The sequence below is a fragment of the Diadema antillarum genome, unplaced genomic scaffold, assembly GCF_040938485.1.
Source record: "Diadema antillarum isolate AM-2024a unplaced genomic scaffold, OU_Dant_1.0 seq00001426_RagTag, whole genome shotgun sequence".
Classification (NCBI taxonomy): domain Eukaryota; kingdom Metazoa; phylum Echinodermata; class Echinoidea; order Diadematoida; family Diadematidae; genus Diadema; species Diadema antillarum.
The window spans coordinates 673,690-691,280 of record NW_027272178.1 but is presented as its reverse complement, the minus strand read 5'-3'; the positions used below and the strand labels follow the sequence as shown (position 1 = coordinate 691,280).

The 17,591-nt window shown below is 37.1% G+C and overlaps 1 protein-coding gene across 1 annotated transcript in view; it reads right to left on the bottom strand.

The window, feature by feature from the left end:
- Positions 1–8,285, bottom strand: part of LOC139709317 (angiotensin-converting enzyme-like) — a 36,798-nt gene extending 28,513 nt beyond the window's left edge. Inside the window, exon 1 of the mRNA XM_071621273.1 lies at positions 7,941–8,285. The gene's annotated coding sequence lies outside the window, so the exon portion shown is untranslated. The remainder of the gene's footprint in view (positions 1–7,940) is intronic.
- Positions 8,286–17,591: the final 9,306 nt, after the last annotated feature.

The following is a 17,591-nucleotide window of genomic DNA, read 5'->3' as shown; positions in this document are numbered from 1 at the left end:
ATACCCTATAATTGAATTTTATTTGATATAAGAGAAGTGGTCGTTCATCCAATTAACAAATTTATGACATTATGCTGAAGTATCGTATTGAATTCCTCAGTTTTGTTTTGTTTTGTTTTGTTTGCTGTTTATTGGCTGGTCTTACTTTTTCTATGCGATGACTGCATAATTGTAACCGTTCAGTCCAGATAATATGACAATTGCTTGTAATTGAGCTGCCAGGAAAAAAAAAAAGATCTTCCATTCACGGATCATTTAGCAAACTAGAGCTATTGGGGCCGGAATACGCTAAGTTCTCGGCCGAAATGTCAGACGGGTATAAAGTGATGGCAGGGTAATACAAACATCCTCGGACGGCTAGTAAAGCGGGCAGGAGTTAATCGGGCAGTCACCAGCCGATGGCCATCGCAGACTTATAGATGTAAAAAGAAGACTTTAGGTGCCCCCCTTGCCCTTTATCACTTAAAGGAATTGTATGGTTGTGGTTGAGATGGGGCTTAAGGTTTTCAACCTTTTTTTTGTGAGATAATGAGGAAGCTCTTATGAAAATATTATGAAAGAGCATACAATTCTATGAGGAATTAAAAGTTAATTTGATATGAAATCATTTCATGAGATATCCAGCAACAAAGAGGTCGTAATAAAAGGTGGCACCCACCTTTTTTTTTTCTCGGACCACTTTGTTTTTGGATATCTCGGCCATTTCAAACCCAATTTTCATCAAACAAACTTTGAACACCTCTTAGAATTGTACGCTCTTTAATATTTCATAAATGGTTTCTAACATGTCGCAAAACGTTAAAATCTGAATCCCCCATCTCAACCAAAACTATACCATCCCTTTAATGTTTAAAAGGCAAGGGAGGAGGGAAGGGGGTGGGGAGGGTAAGCAAGCAAACTTTTTGTGGTAGCACATCGCTTGGAAATAGCAATGTGGTCTTCACCACCCTATCCATTGTGAGTCCCCCCCCCCCCCCCCCATCCTTGCTCCCCTTATTAATTTGCCCTCTTGCCTTTTCTCTAACCCTTCAATACCTTTGTAGCTGTAGCATGCATTTGCTGCATTATGTTTTAGGTTTTTACGAGGTTTTATTTTTTATGTAATAATGCTCATAAACATTTCCCCTTCGTGTCATTCGCCTTTATAGATCTTCTTTTTGACTCTAACTTTTCATTTATCATCAGTAAACATTATATCTATCATCATACTTATTCATCATATTTATTATCATCATTATAAATATTATATTCATTATCTAATATGAAATTCTTTGTAAGTATCCCATTCGTCTCCCCATCCTGTGATAGAAATTACAACATCGTTATGGCAGCGTACATCACAGTATTACGGAAATTCTCTTACTACCTGCTTAACTCTAGGAGTCTTTATTGTCGTTACAGAGATATCGTTAGGAATGCACATTTTAGTCAATCGTAGGAAAACTATATCGTCGGCCTTATGCCAAAGATTGCCTTGAAAACTTCAAATCCTTTTATCCTCTCTCTATTTGCCTTGAAACCCCGACGTGTTAATAGAATCTTGCTTGCATGTGAGCAAGTAAACAACCGAACAAAAGAACACACACACACACACACACACACACACACACACACACACACACACACACACGCAAACATAAGCCAGGGACAGGCAAACTTTACAAACAAGAATGTTACGTCTACTCTCTTTTATGGAAAAAAAAATAGTCGGAGAGGGAGAACCCTCCTGGAATGAAAATTCCAATGGGATTGTGTAGTCTTGAACGAGAAGAGAATTAATTGTTAGACTTAAAATTGCTCAGTATTGTCAAACCTTTGTTTTCAAATCTCGTGCGAAATCTTTTTATTCTTGAATGCAAAGGATCGCAAGAGGTGTTACTAGAGTTCGTGGCCGTACGCAGAAATGTATTCTGGGGGGGGGGGGGGGGGAGTGGGGAGTATATGATATATGTTCAGTATATTTGGGAGAACATGGATGCGAGGGAATAACAAACCAGCGATTGAGCAGGGGAGAGTGGACACGAGGGATCCTTCGCACTTTTAGAATTGAAATTCAACGATATATAGTGCATACTTTTGTTGGAATATAAATCTTCAGTGAAAAATGTAAGACGATTCGTTGGTTACTTATCTTACATTGCAAGAAAAAAACCCTAACAAACTTAATTCTGTAATTGTTGGGTGATTATATCAACGTTGGTTAAATCATTTGAAATCTCATGGTAAACTAAGCACGGCGACAGAGCGGGGGAGGGTGTGGTAGGAGATACCCCCCCCCCCCCACACACACACACACACGAGGGAGTTTTTGCATTTTTGTTTACTGAAATTCAACGATCTGGTGCGCATTAATTACATGGAATATTTGGGAAAGTTTCAATGAAAAAATGTAAGACTACACGTTGGTTACTTATTCCAAGTTCCAAGAAAAGCCATATCAAATTTTGTAATGGTTGTGGGATTATCTCAATGATGATCGCCCTGTTTGAAATCTCATGATATACAAAGCAAGGCGGACGTCAGAGAAGAGAAGTTAGGAGAGGGGATGAGGTAGGGCGATACCTCCTCCCACAGGAGGAAATTTTTGCATTTTTGGATTAAAATTCATCCACCTGATGCACACTTTAGGTGGAATATTTTGGAAGGTGGGGGGGGGGGGGGGGGGGAGGGGGAGGGGTTCGTTCGAGGATCCTGAACCCCCTTGTTATGGTCTGAGGACAGAATGGGCGGTGAGCAAAAACAGAACAAAACAAAACATCCCATTATAAAAGCATGAGATACATTCAAAATGCATAAAATTCATTTCAAAATTGAAATATTTTGATATACATGCGCATTAACAATCGAATCTCTTTTTAATCATTTCAATTTCAGCTGCAAAGGATATGAATATCGGTCCTGCATGGCGCTTCTGATTTTTTTTTTTCGTTTCTTTATCACCTGCCATCGTGATTTCAGCTTCTGGCAGGTACGTTCTACTTCTAACCTAATACTGTCATTGTCATATGCAGAGTGTTTTGGCAGCTTAGCTGATAACCGTCGTTTTTCCTGTCTACTCTCTGTCTCTCTTGCCTAAACTCCCAGTACGGACATGCATACATCCAAAGCCACTCTGTCATATTATGTCACATTTATTTGTTTTGTATGAATTTATCTCCCTTTTCTTAATGAATCTTAATAGCATGATAGTCTCGATAAAGTTCCAGCCAAATTTTAGAAATACACTGTCAGCTGACTGTATATAGCTAAATGTACACAAAAAGATATCTGCCATTTCATGCATCAGGCATAAAAAGTAGGTAGATTAAAGCAAAATTTCATAACTATTCCAGGACCCTGTTTTATCAAAAGATATAATCGGTTTTAAATTTCCTTAACACACAGGCTGCCATATACTCATGATAGGAATCAACATTATAATCACTTTTAACTCTTCATAAAACAGGGCCAGATGTACTTTAAACAATGTATTACTTGACCAACAAAATTACGATGGGCCTCACCTGCTCACTGTTTGGCTGATTAGTTTTCACTCATAGTCTTTTCCAAAATGGTCAGTTGTTTGTTTGTTTGTATGTCTGTTTGTTTGGTGTTTTTTTTACTTCATCGTGTTCTGGAGTTATATCGGATTTTGTTACACTTTTCAATATCGCTCGTTGACATATCACGTTTTTGATTCAACACCTGCATACTGAAATTCCTTGAAAACAATGTAACACACGTCAGATAACTGAGAACCTTTCAAATGTACCCTCGGGAGTTCAGCCTAGAATTGGAGAAGTGTCAGCATGACGTTCAATCAGGCCATGTGACGAACGATTTTGCCGGATCGTTGAAAATCGTGCCTAACAAGAATACTTAGTGAAAACAGTATTGGACGTCGTGTTAATTGTTGCTAAAAATGCCTGTGAGGTTTAACAAGGGGAAGGCATTTCCAGGTTCCATTAACTGCCATTTGCTTTTTCATGACCTGGCACTGCATTCGTTACATTTTCAAGTCAGTTAGTATATATGAAACGTGTAAAAAGCAATTTAAGCTTCGGCTTCGATGAACATTTTGTTGTGAAAATGAATTTCTCAAGAATGACACTTACATTTATGATTTGACTCTTGAACTAAAACGCTTAAAATGACCTGATTCGGATCAATCGAATTATCTCTGAGTAAACGGTGTTTGTGCTACTCTTTGATGGAGTGTAATGTGAATATAATGTATCGTATCTCTGAGAAACCACAGCCATCCACACAATCGTGTCTGGATTTTGAGTCAGGTTATGAAAATAACTTGTTTTCTATTATTCATGGGTAAACAGTAACAGACTGGGCATACCAAAGCCTTGTCAAACCTTGAAACTTCGGTCATACCCAAATCTTATATTTTCAAGTCCAGGGCAATTGATCGATTTTTTTTTTTGTCGATGTGGTGTTGGACACATACTCGATACACACCACACCATATAGTTGTCGCTAGCTTACATACGCCACCCTTTACAAGCATATTCTCTTTCTCGCTTACTTGCTTGGTTTCGTGTATTTCCGTTATTCCCCGGGTCTATCTATCCATCTAGATCAAATATCTATCGAGTTCGGCTTCTAAATTTAGAAAGACCACAAGATTAATGAAGTTTCTTATAACTCTCTTGCCAGTTCCAATCTTCACATAATATGCTGGTGGCCATTTCGATCTATTTGCGAATCAGAAAGCTAATAGCTTTCGTCAAACGGACAACAGCCGTGACATACGAAGGGAATAACGTGTCGAAAGTCTACTGGGAGTACAGCCGCGCAGGAAATTAAAACGAACCTGAAACTGTCGGGCAAACAACGGGTGACTTGCGTACTACAGTGGTATAGAAAGGATACGGCTGATGTGTCGACTTGCGGCACCTACCGAGTAAGGGTCATAATACATCTATTGTACTATTCATGGAGGGCACAAGTGATGTTTGTTCATACAAAGGCAAAACAACTATTATATTGTGACCTCCGGTTTTCTTAATGTATTAACTACATTAACAAGTTGGCACAGACGTCATGTATTTTCTTGTCTATGCCCTCTATGTCTCTGTGTACCCAACTTTTATGCATAATTTATGTAACATTTTTGTAATATATGTATAATATATATATATCTATAAATCAACATATCTATATATCTATATACATTTATATATATTTTCAAATTTACGTATGTGTGTCTTCATTTCTGGAAACATTGGGAATAGCTCATGGTGAATGGGCATTCTCGTCTTGAAACAAATAATCAGCAAACAATTGACCAACCAGAAGAACGAACCGATAAACAAAGTGGTCACTATGCAAGACAGTATTGCATTAAATGCATGATTTATGTCTACAGCTTGTGGACAGACACACACACAGACACAAATCTGGGATAGGCGATGGCGCACAATCAGTGGTTTATGTGAATGATAATACTGACGATAATCATTCTCACCTGTCACCAGTCGTGTGGCAAAACGAACTTATACTGACATGTTACAAATGAGCGATGAACCTTAGACGACAGGCTGTTTTTTGTTGTGTTTTTTGAGCTAGCGGCAAATTAGTTGAATACAGTGTGGAGCATGTACTGATGACGACACATTAAAAGCAAATATTTTGTGAAGGTTGGATCTAATTTAGCTGATGTTATTCCGGAAACGGATATACCTTTTTCTACGTATTTAAGTCATCGCAATAATCAATCTTTGTTTTTTATGCCTGTATTAGAATCCGAAATTGTTGACATTGTAAATAATCTTAAAGCTAAAAAAAGTACTGGTTATGATGGAATTTCTAATTATCTTCTGAAATATGTTATACATGAGGTTGTTGTACCTCTCGCCCATATATTTAATTTGTCATTGCTGAACGGTATAGTGCCTACTAGGATGAAAATCACTAAAGTTATCCCGATATATAAAAAGGGCCGAGAGGACCAACTGGGAAATTATCGACCAATATCGTTATTAACCTCTTTTTCTAAATTACTTGAAAAGATTGTGTACACACGTGTATTCCGATTCTTAAATGACTGTAATGTAATAGATGAAAATCAATTTGGATTTCGTAAAAAGCATTCCACAATTCATGCTATTTTACTCATGATAGAGAAAATTATCAAAGCGATCGATGCCAAGTGTCATACAGTAGGTATCTTTCTTGACTACTCCAAGGCCTTTGACACAATCAACCATGAAATATTATTATACAAATTACAACACTATGGGATTCGTGGGAGGGCCTTGGAGTGGTTTGGAAGTTACCTTACTGGCAGAACTCAATTTGTTAGTTTGAATGGCCATGTGTCCAGTTCACAGCCTATAACTTGTGGGGTACCGCAAGGATCCCTTTTAGGTCCTTTATTGTTTATTCTTTATATGAATGACTTTCGCAGTTCGTCCTCTCTGCTCTATTTTCTACTTTTTGCCGATGACACCAGTATTTTTTATTCAAATCGAAACCCTCATGTTTTACTGAATACCGTAAATACTGAATTAAAATCAGTATCTAAGTGGATTCAGGCTAATAAATTGTCATTGAATTTGACCAAGACAAAATTTATGGTTTTTAGCAATATAATCAATATTTTACCGGGTAAGTTGGTTGTAAACGACGTAGAATTGAACCAGGTGGAACATATAAAATTCCTTGGTCTTTATATTGATTGTAAGTTGACATGGAAAGTTCATGTTGATTCTTTGCGTAAATTATTATCAAAAAATGTAGGTGTTATGTATAAGTTAAAACAGTTTTTTCCTAAACATGTTCTGCATTCATTGTATTCTACTCTATTTTTGCCTTATATAGGTTATGGAATCCTGGCATGGGGAAACTGCTGTACAACTAGACTTAATTCTTTATTATTGATACAGAAAAGAGCTATACGGATAATTAACTTCGCCACATTTTTCGAACACACTAATGTCTTATTCTTTTCCAGTAGAACACTTAAGATCCAGGATTTATATCATTTTAATATCGGGTCATTTATGTATCAATTAAACTCAGGTGGTCTCCCTGATGTGTTTTCTTCGATGTTTGTCAAAAATACTGAAGTTCATTCTTACCCTACTAGACAAAAAGATTCTTTTCATCTTTCTCCTGTACGAACCGTATCTGCTTTAAAAACAATAACCACTACAGGACCTAAATTTTGGAATGAGTTGGATAGAGAAATAACCCAATCTCAGTCTCTTTATTCATTTAAACATAAACTTAAACTAGTTTTTCTGAATTCATATCTATAGCTATTCTTCAATCCTCCTCGATATTCTCTGTTCATACTTCACATTACTGACATTATCGATTATGTAACATTTGCCTCGCTCGTGATTTCTGTATTATCTCCTGAACTTCCTTTGTACACATTTGGTATCTCTGCTATTGTACACTGCATCTGACTTGTACCTCGCTCGGGTGATCACGCAACACTCAAGAAGTCTGTGCCGCGGACATTGTTTTCATTGTTTTCTTTTTTCTTTTTCTTTTTACTTTTTGGCGTTTATATTTCTCCAATTCAGAAATTGTCATTCCTTTAATTACATACCCAAGTAAGAAATAATCTCACATCCGCATCTGGGAATCTACACCCTACAAGCAATGCTTCTATGTAGATTCCTCATATTTCACATGTTTTATTGTCTTATAAGCTGTACGTGACAATTCATCCAGGCTTTTGTATCGTGATGTCTATGTTTTATGTATTTGTTGAAATGTGGAATATGGAACAATAAAAAACAAACAAAAAACAAAATATGACAACAGAAGGAAGCTTACCTTTTATTATAGCTAGTAAAAAATGAAACACGATTAATCTATATTCACACGGAAAGGAGAACGACATACGTAAGCGGAAAGACGATGGCTGACATAAAAGAACTGAAAAGAAAACAGAACAAAACACAGATATAGATATACACTGGCTCACAACTTACCCTATGACCACAAAGGGCCAATGACAAAGAAGAACCTCGTTAGACTAAACCAGGAGACGAGTGTGGTGACAGATCTGATGTTCTGAAACAACAGAATAACACCTTCTGAATGCTTCCTGCACCTCCTAAAAATTTCAGCTTGCTAAAAAAAATGTTCCAGCTAATTTGGTTGCTCGCACATTCACCACTGTCGCAAAATACTCAAAAAGCTTAGTGGAGAGCTCTTCCGACCGTATGGCGCTCCCAAGCTCACTCTCTGGCCCAGTGACTGCAGTAACGTCCACCCTCCACAGTGCAGGTAGCTCGCTCTACTCGCCATCTCTTCCACCAATCCCACGCACCGGTCCGCCGACGCTCTCTCCGTGATGTTTCTGTCGTTGTTTTCTTTTCTTTTGTTTTTTCACTGCTTTTCTCTCCCATCGCTGTGACTAGGACGAGGTCGGCTGACGCGCGAATTTGCTTTCGCCGAGCTGAGACGCGTTGACGGACGTGTAATGACCTAATTGGGGGTTGTGAATGAGATTCAAGAGAAAAAAGACGTGTACACTTGTGGCGAGCAGCAGGGACATCGTGTGGCTACAGAGATCTCAAAGCCGCAACTGAAAGCGAACCATCTTCAAGTGACGCGATTTAATTAGATGCATGATTATCCCGAATGTATGCCAAATTTCCCTCTTGTAGGCAATGATAAGCATCTCTCTAGTCTGACTTAAAAAAATTAAAAAAAAAAGAAACAACGAAGTACCGGTATGAACGTTCATGGTGTTCTTGTATGATTTTAACACCGCCACAACAAATATCATATTTTTGCATGACTCAATATAGTGAAGAATTGTGTGTAACGTGCATGTACCATATGCTCAGATTGAAGACAATATTTGACATCCTATGTTAACATCTGGTGATGTCAAAGTAAACCTATTTTGTACTTTTGCTTTAATTGAGAACATTTATTTCCTGCAATTTTCCTTGAATGGATCCGTGAAAGAGCTGTGCGGATCGAGGAGTTGCTCTAACACTCGAGGACATTCATTCATGCCCCAGAATCCTTTTCTTCGCCATTTTTACTTCAGAAAAGTAATCATAAATGAAAAGGAAATTATCAACTAGTATCATGTATGATAACGGAAACAACGACAAAGACGGCAGAGAAAAAACAAATCTTGTGATATATTTCTTTGATTTTCTGACATGAATTAGATGTGAAAATGATTTTTCCGGGTCGGATGGCCATGAAAACGCACGCACGCACACACACACACACACACACACACACACACGCACACACACCCGCATGCACACCCTCTCACACACAGACATAGAGACACACCATCACAAATACACATAGATGTGAAAACTCACAAACACACACAAACATACTGTATAAGCACACACACACAAACCTCATCACGCATGGGGCCTTGTCGTAAACACACACACACACACACACACACACACACACACTCACACGCGCACACACACACATATACAAAGACTCGACAGTGAACAAGCCGATGGCTAACATCTCATTCTAAAACATACGACTTTTATCATATTGGTATTTGACGTACTGGTGCCTGACATTAGAAAATACCATGGGTTGTGATCATCGGCGGCCTCGAGGGGAGGATGTTGTGCAGGATGACCCATCTTAGGAAGATTTGGACACATATCACTGACTTTGATATTGGATTCCTGGCTGGGAGGCAGCCAGCCGTGACGGGGTGTGCGCACACAGCGAGAGAGGTAGCAGACAGGTGGTGGATGGGAGCACTACGTCACAGAAGTCATTCATGACCACATAACAATTAAGGCTACATCTATATCATTGCATCGTGGTGTGTGTGTGTGTGTGTGTGCGTGTGTGTGTGTGTGTGTGTGTTTGATTTGATTTCCTTTATGATGCTTGTATGTGACTCGTCGAAGGAGGCATCATTACATACGATGTCCCAACTCTAGAAGTGGAGCTATCAATGTGCATCACGCTTTATATTAGTAATTATTAATCAATTGGTCGGTCACACCCACAAAAGAGCGGGATGACGATCGCGATCCGAATGTCGAATTCAGAATTGAATGATGTTTCATTATGGTTTCAATGTAATCATCTTTCAAGTAAGCAAAACTTATGTAATGCATGTCAAAACTACTTGTAGAATTGTGACTTTGTCTCAAAATATTATTATTTATGATCTCCTTTTAGATCAAAAAGAATAATGTAATTATTACATTTTTAGGAATTACGACACATAGGAATCCATCATTGTGCCAACACTCTGTCTTGAGCAATGTGCCTTCTTTAATAGCTTAAAGAATTATTGTATGAATTAAATAACAGTTTTGCCAGAGCATTCACTTGTTAATGCATACAATGCCTTGATTTTACCGTACATTATTTATTGCAATATTATTTGGGGATTTTGTTCTAAGACCAAACCAGATTACAAAAGAAAGCGGTAAGGATTTGCACAAAATCGCTCGCAGTAGGACCCTCTATTCAATCGTTTGAAAAAAAAAATCATGATACACGATGTAAATACTCTACAGATGTGTAGATATTTTTATGTATAGATATAATTACAAAACACTTCCCTCAGTATTCTTATTTTTTCCATTCTATAGCAATCTGCATTCATACACAACACGTTCATGCAACAATATCTGCTTAAATCATCCTAAGATATTATCAGCACATAAAGCCCGTAGACAACATGGACCTGACATATCATGGGATTCATCACCTAATTTCCTCAAACAGATTAAACTTTCTGACTTCATTTAAAAGAAGTCAATATTTAATAAGTAATATGTCTATAGATATATTTTATTTTTGGAGTACTGCGTTTCGTAACCATTTGTTGTTTGTATGCTTTACACTTAAACTTAATACAAAGAATTTTAAAACACATTTTGAAGGGCGAAGCTCCCCCTGTTCGGTCCCCAGCACCCCCCCCCCCCCCTTCACATGCCCCTACACCACTTGTATTTAGTTTTAAAGTAAATACAAATTATAGACTTCTGTCAGGGTTGTCACTCTTTCAAGCACTACTTTTTGTGTTAATCCCTGCAACCCCATCAAACATGAGGATACATTAGAAAACATGATTTATATTGCTCGTTGGTTTTCATAAAACAGTGTTATATTATATCACATGGTCAAAATGTACTCTTACTTTCATATTTTTGAATATGTATTTTATTTGTAAGATTTGTGTTCACGAAAGCGTTGCAAAAACCAATTTAAAAGGAATTGAAATGAAATAAAATGTTAGAATGTCCCTCTGAATATTACTGCGACTAATATTTGCCATGCTCTCACTTCTGTCTGTCAAAGGATAGTAACGGCGCATAAACAAACACAACAGAACAAACAAAACAAAACAAAACAAAAGAATGTATTCATCTTGATTGCCCTATCATGGGAATCTTCTGTGTCAGTTACTTGAGTTTTGAATATAGACTGAAAGAAGGTTGTTGTCAGGTGTATGCGTGTGTGTGTGTGTGTGTATAGATAGGTCTGAAAACGTTCATTGCAGTGTTACTTGCATAACCAACACTGATAGAACAACTTTTCAATGTTTTTATTCTAGCCTGCCTGAGAGAATGCCCATCCACGTGATATCTCACTTGTTTTGCGTCATTTTAATCAAACAGACGCTTTCATTGGGTGGCTATTTTGGCGAATCCATCAAAATGATTTTATGTTCATAATATTGCTGGTGTTTTTTCCCCTTTCCAATGTAGTTCTGACGTTAATTGCCGTATAGTGCACATTGTCAGGAGCGAAGAAGGTGTGAAGATAGATGTGCCTTTGAAGTCTTTTCTTGTCCGTACAATCACCCAGGGAAACACCTCAGGGCCGTGCTGTCTTTATCTGTCACGCCGGCTGCGACGGTAAAACACGATATGATCGACAATGTACTCACCCATTTTTTCACTCGTGCCGATGAAATGAATAACATGACGTAGCCTCTAACAATATATGCTAAGATATCACTTTTAGACGCAATTTCCTGCATTTCTCTGTCTTGGAATAATATGCATATTGCTTTCGCTTCTGGAGGCGCGATAACGTATGTAACTTGAGTCGAGCAAACGAGAGGAGATGTAAAGGCTAGCAGAAGGGTTCGCCCCCTCTCGTTCGCATCCCCACTAATCTCAAGTGATGCGGCGATGCTATCAAATACTCCCGAATATGTTTAGATATCTGTCATCAGCGCATTACCCCCGGACAAGAATAACAAATGAAAATATAGCGAGAAAAATTGTCTGCGGCTACAGTCATCCAATAGTTGTAGGCGGATATTTTTTCTTTCTGCTCCGGTAGTCATTAGCATGTCTTACTTTGAATTATCTGCTTCATTTGTTTCTCGTGTGGGTTTAACTTTAATCAACAAATTGCTGCAATCCAGTTTCCTGTGAGAGTTTTTCGGAGAAAAATGACGAGACAACTGAGTCAAAATTATATATTTTGTCATAAGTGTATTTGGTAGCAGCGGCCATTTTATGCATCATTCTTAAAATTCCAGTATCAGTCTACTACAGGCAAAAGAGCCAATCTTTCCAATGAAATGACAAACTCTTTTTTTTTTTTCGCTATTAATGGGCCAACAAACTTTTTACGCTGTTTCAGTAGTCTTACCCACTAGACCAACGAGCTTCCACCTGTATTGCCAGTGCTGGTTCTAATCCGTATGTGCAAGCAGCGGGTACTGCCAAGGATTTGAACCAGCACTGGCTGTCCGGTTTGAGCTCGGTAAACCAGTAGATAAGACGCCTGTCCAGTGATCAGGTGGTTGTTGGTTTAAATTCAGCCATAGTGTATGTGCCCATGATAACTTTATCATGGCTTCTGCCTAAACACTGATTAATTTGGTGCTTTTTTACGTCCATATAGGGCGATTTTGTCAATTAGTTGCAGTAAAAACAACTCAACCCAAGAACTTCATTATTTTGAACAGGATTTTTGATCGCTGCAACACACACATCTCAAACAAACACATATATACACAAACGCATAGCGAGTGTAACATCACTTGTCTATACTCATTGTTTATGTAACATATTCGATCATGATATGCACACCATCATTATGTACAACTCCTGCAGGAGATAACGGACGCACAATATGCAGTGCGCAATAGGAAAATCTCTTGCATTACATGTGTACTTACCGTCTGACTACAGAAACATAAGTATACATATATATATATATATATATATATATATATATATATATATAGTAAGAAAATCAAACGGAATATAGACAGCAACATGACATTCACTATAATGGAGCGGCAATATTATGACAGTGTATCATTCATTACCGCTGTTATTGCTTATTGGTTATACTGCTGCTACTGTTCCATTATTTTCACTGCCAGGTATGTCATAATATTGCCGCTCCGTTGTAGTGAATGTCATGTTGCTGTCTATATTCCGTTTGATTTTCTTTTGATTTTCTTTTGGCTTTTTTTATTTTACCTTGTTTTTGCCTTATTCTGTTCAAATGTATGCAAATTGGTTGCTTTTCTGCTTTTGTGTTTACGTCCCAAGCCCTTGAAAAAGACCGGTAACTCGGTCGAAAGCTCGGGAGAATAAAAGGCTATTAGGGAACATACTGCAACGTCTGCGAGCAGTCATTCCTCCGTCACACCTATATATATATATATATATATATATATATATATATATATATATATATATATATATATATAAGAGTATAAGATAAAAGTGATAATGTAATTTAAAGGGAAAGATATATCTGCTGGGCAGACGAAATATGACCACTATAAGTGACCAATGGGCACGTTTCTTGATAAAAAGCTCATTAATACGAGCTGATCGTCGCTATGATATATCCATGTATTTCCTTTTTTTATGGGTAAATTGCCTGCAGCGACAGTTACTAAATTAATTCGGTGGTAAGGATCGAGGCTAAACAAGCGTGGTTTATCTCCCCCTCCCCCCATCTCTCTCTCTCTCTCTCGCGGCCTGTTTTTTCTCTCTCTTTTTTTTAACAACAGTCATTCCTTTCTTTATAATGACGTCAAAATTTCTTGTTAGTCGGTCTGCTCATGGTGTAGGGTCCATTGTCTGCTGCAAGGTTTGTTGTTGTTGTTGTCAGCTGCAGATTTATTGAAACATATCCCGATTCAAAATGCAAAATGTTATCTTCAGTATGACTGAATAATGTGTACTCAGTATATTGCCAGTGTAATTTAAGCCGAACCGGCATCCTTAATGGTCGTCGAATATTAAGGTGGCTATGTAGCAATTTTAGCCATTAACGTGATCCAGAGATCTTACCAGAAAGCTTACAATGAGCTTGTTCTTTGCATGGCGACCTGGAATGGTTATATCATCGCCACGAATGACTAACAAACCCCCCCCCCCACACACACACACACACACACACACACACACACATACACACACTATTCTATTTTTTTTTCTTTTGCGTGTATGTGTGTCACTCTTTCGTAAGTGAACATAGTACAGTTATGTACAGAAAGCTCATCATATTACCCGACGCACAAAACGGATTTCGTGTTGGTTACGAAATTATAGATCTGGTAACGCCATTGTCCCTATTTGTGGAATGAAGACACTCAAATTAACAGTATGTGATAATACAAAAATATCCCTAAAGTTCGTATCATTTCAGCATTTCTCGACATAACCTCTTTCTTGTTTCAAAATCAAGAAGGGGGGGGGCGGCGGGATTTGACAGTGAAAGCATTGTGGTATGTGCATAAACATTACAGCGCTGAAGGCACTTGGTGTTGATGACATGCGTGGTATTATCATATAAGTATATTATTTCAGGGTTTTTTTTCTCAGTTTCAGTTTGTTTTATTTCTTCACTTGTACAAACGAAATCAGTATGAAAAAAATCAACAATTCTCATATCAAAATATAAACAAGAAAAAAAATGTATATAATTATGTGTATAGTATGCGTGTTAAATGCAGATAATACATACGTTTATATTTATATAGTTATATATATATATATAGAGAGAGAGAGAGAGAGAGATAGATAGATAGATAGATAGATGAGTATCATTAGATAGATAGATAGATAGATAGATGAGTATCATAAATATGAATGGAGTCTACTGAAGATGATCTTTTATCAACTTTGATATAAATGGGTACACGTGATGGTTATATACATTATAGATAGATGAGCTGTTTATAAAGACATTAAAGGTTTATAATATTTGTGTGCTCAGCTAATCTTTTGAACACATTACTTCATGCAATCTAAATGCGTCTTAGAATGGAGGGTTTTTTTTAATCAGTCACCGACAACTCGAACATATCTTTTGAACCGTTAACGACAGATAACAAAACAATAAATAGGAAACGAATGAACCGCTACGACTGCGCCCTGGGACTGATTTCCTGGCCAGTGGATTAAGCTGTTAGGATTTGCCTCTGTGCAGACAGAAATCTAGTTATGGTTTGACACGCCTGTCCCTTGCTCATCACAGCTCTTGCCCTACCCGATAAGATCTACCGCATCAGAGCTACCAAGCGAATCACTGCCTTTCGGTACGTGACTACATTAATTATTCATGACTTGCCAAAAAGCGAGGGTGATACATAAGGGGATAGCGTAAAAGAACTGCAGAAAAAGCAAGCAAACAAGCGGAAGTATTCATGTGGTATTACCTTGGCGACCAAATGTGACATCATGACTCGGGTGAAGTCCTCTCTAGCCTACCAAAGCAAGCCTACCTCCTTGCTTAAACTCAGCATTCCTATCAACAGAGTTAAGATTTCGATAGATACATACTATGTAGTACACTATGAGAGTAGGATAAAGTAACATTATAGAGCTACAACACACAGTGATGTGGCTCCTTTTCAATCGCCCGTATTCTGTCTGAATCTTACAACATTCCGATGTGATTCATACAGACGAGAAAAAGTGAGAGTTGAGAAAAAACGGCGGTAATGAGATATGCGTGTTTATCTCGTCTGAAGTTGCTTTTTGATGAAAGATCTTTTGAAACCCAATAAAAAACATTCCTTAGAGATGTGTTTGGAGGCTGATTTCCATCCTCGACAATTTCAAATATCACTGCGAATGTCTGATCCCATTACCAACAGATGAGTATGTTTCATTTTAAAATGTGATTACATTTTAACGACCTTGCCTTTTTCAGTCGCAGAGATATATGAAAATAATCGGATATCGACATCTTATGAACGTAACTGCTTCTATATGGAATCTGACAACTATAAAAATAGATATCAATGCATTGAAACTTGATATTTTGATGAACGACTTTGCAGGTACTGAAACGAACGTGTGATTTTATTTTCATGCACCGTTTACACTAGTTAATATATATATATATATATATATATATATATAGCAATAATAATGTCACAATAGAGGAATGCATTAAATGTCAATTGCCTAGATTTTAATTTAAAATTTTGAATTAAAATCTAGGCAATTGACATTTAATGCATTCCTCTATTGTGACATTATTATTGCTATTTCTAGTACTGCCAATACGCGGAGCAACTACAATATATATATATATATATATATATATATATATATATATATATATGTATATATACACACACACATGTATATCTATATAATAAACATAGCGTATTAACATAAACATGATAATAAGAAACACACACCTCTTTTTAAAAATCTTTATTTTGATAACTATTATAGTCCATTCTTAAATATCAACTTACCAATATGTACGTATTACGATATGATCAGAATTCATTACCCAATTTCACTGCGATCTGTGCAGATGAATAACGTGTATACAATTTTTTTAAATGTTAAAATGTAATATCGACTTACCTTCCATTTGCCGAATGTTCTAGTTGTAGTTTAGCTTGTATCGAAATGCATGAAAACGTAGACATGTTGTTAGTTTAATGTTTGAATACGTTTAAGTATGCAATTTTTGACACCTCAGATAGTATACAAAAAGTAAATGGAGTTAAAGAAATACTGGAAAATATTGTGAGCCTGAAATATGATATCTTAAGACACTGACGCCGAAGCTTAATTTCAGTGCAGATTATGAGAAGATAAGTTTTTTATCCCCAATCGTGACATGCAACTGTTATAACAATGTTAATGTAATGATATGTGACATTTTAGCGTGATATGTAACATTCTGTAAGATTTCTTTTGTCACATATTGTTGCCGCACCTTGGTTGTATAGATACCTTATAGTCGTTCCGACATTGACTGTGAAATAACATTACTGCATCATCCGTGTTATATAATTATGCCTATTGTACATCGGAACCCTGACTATATAGTTGCTCAAAAAGTAAGGGAAGAGCCTTTAATGAGAGAGAGAGAGAATGAAAATACAATTTTTTAAACAATAGAGCTGCCTTGTGTGTGTGTGTACTTATGATTGGGAATTTGCAATTTGCAATTAGGCAATTTGCCTAACTTTGCTTGTTTAGCAATTAGTTATTTTTTTTAACAAATTGGAGACTGCAAACTAAAAGTCTTGCTGTTTAGCAGTCCCCTTCCATTTCCGACAACTTTGATTTGGTATTTGTCATTAAAGTCACACACATCTATTCATTTCAGTTCACAGTATTTTACTTTATTACATTGTTGTATTTATTATTTTTTTTGGT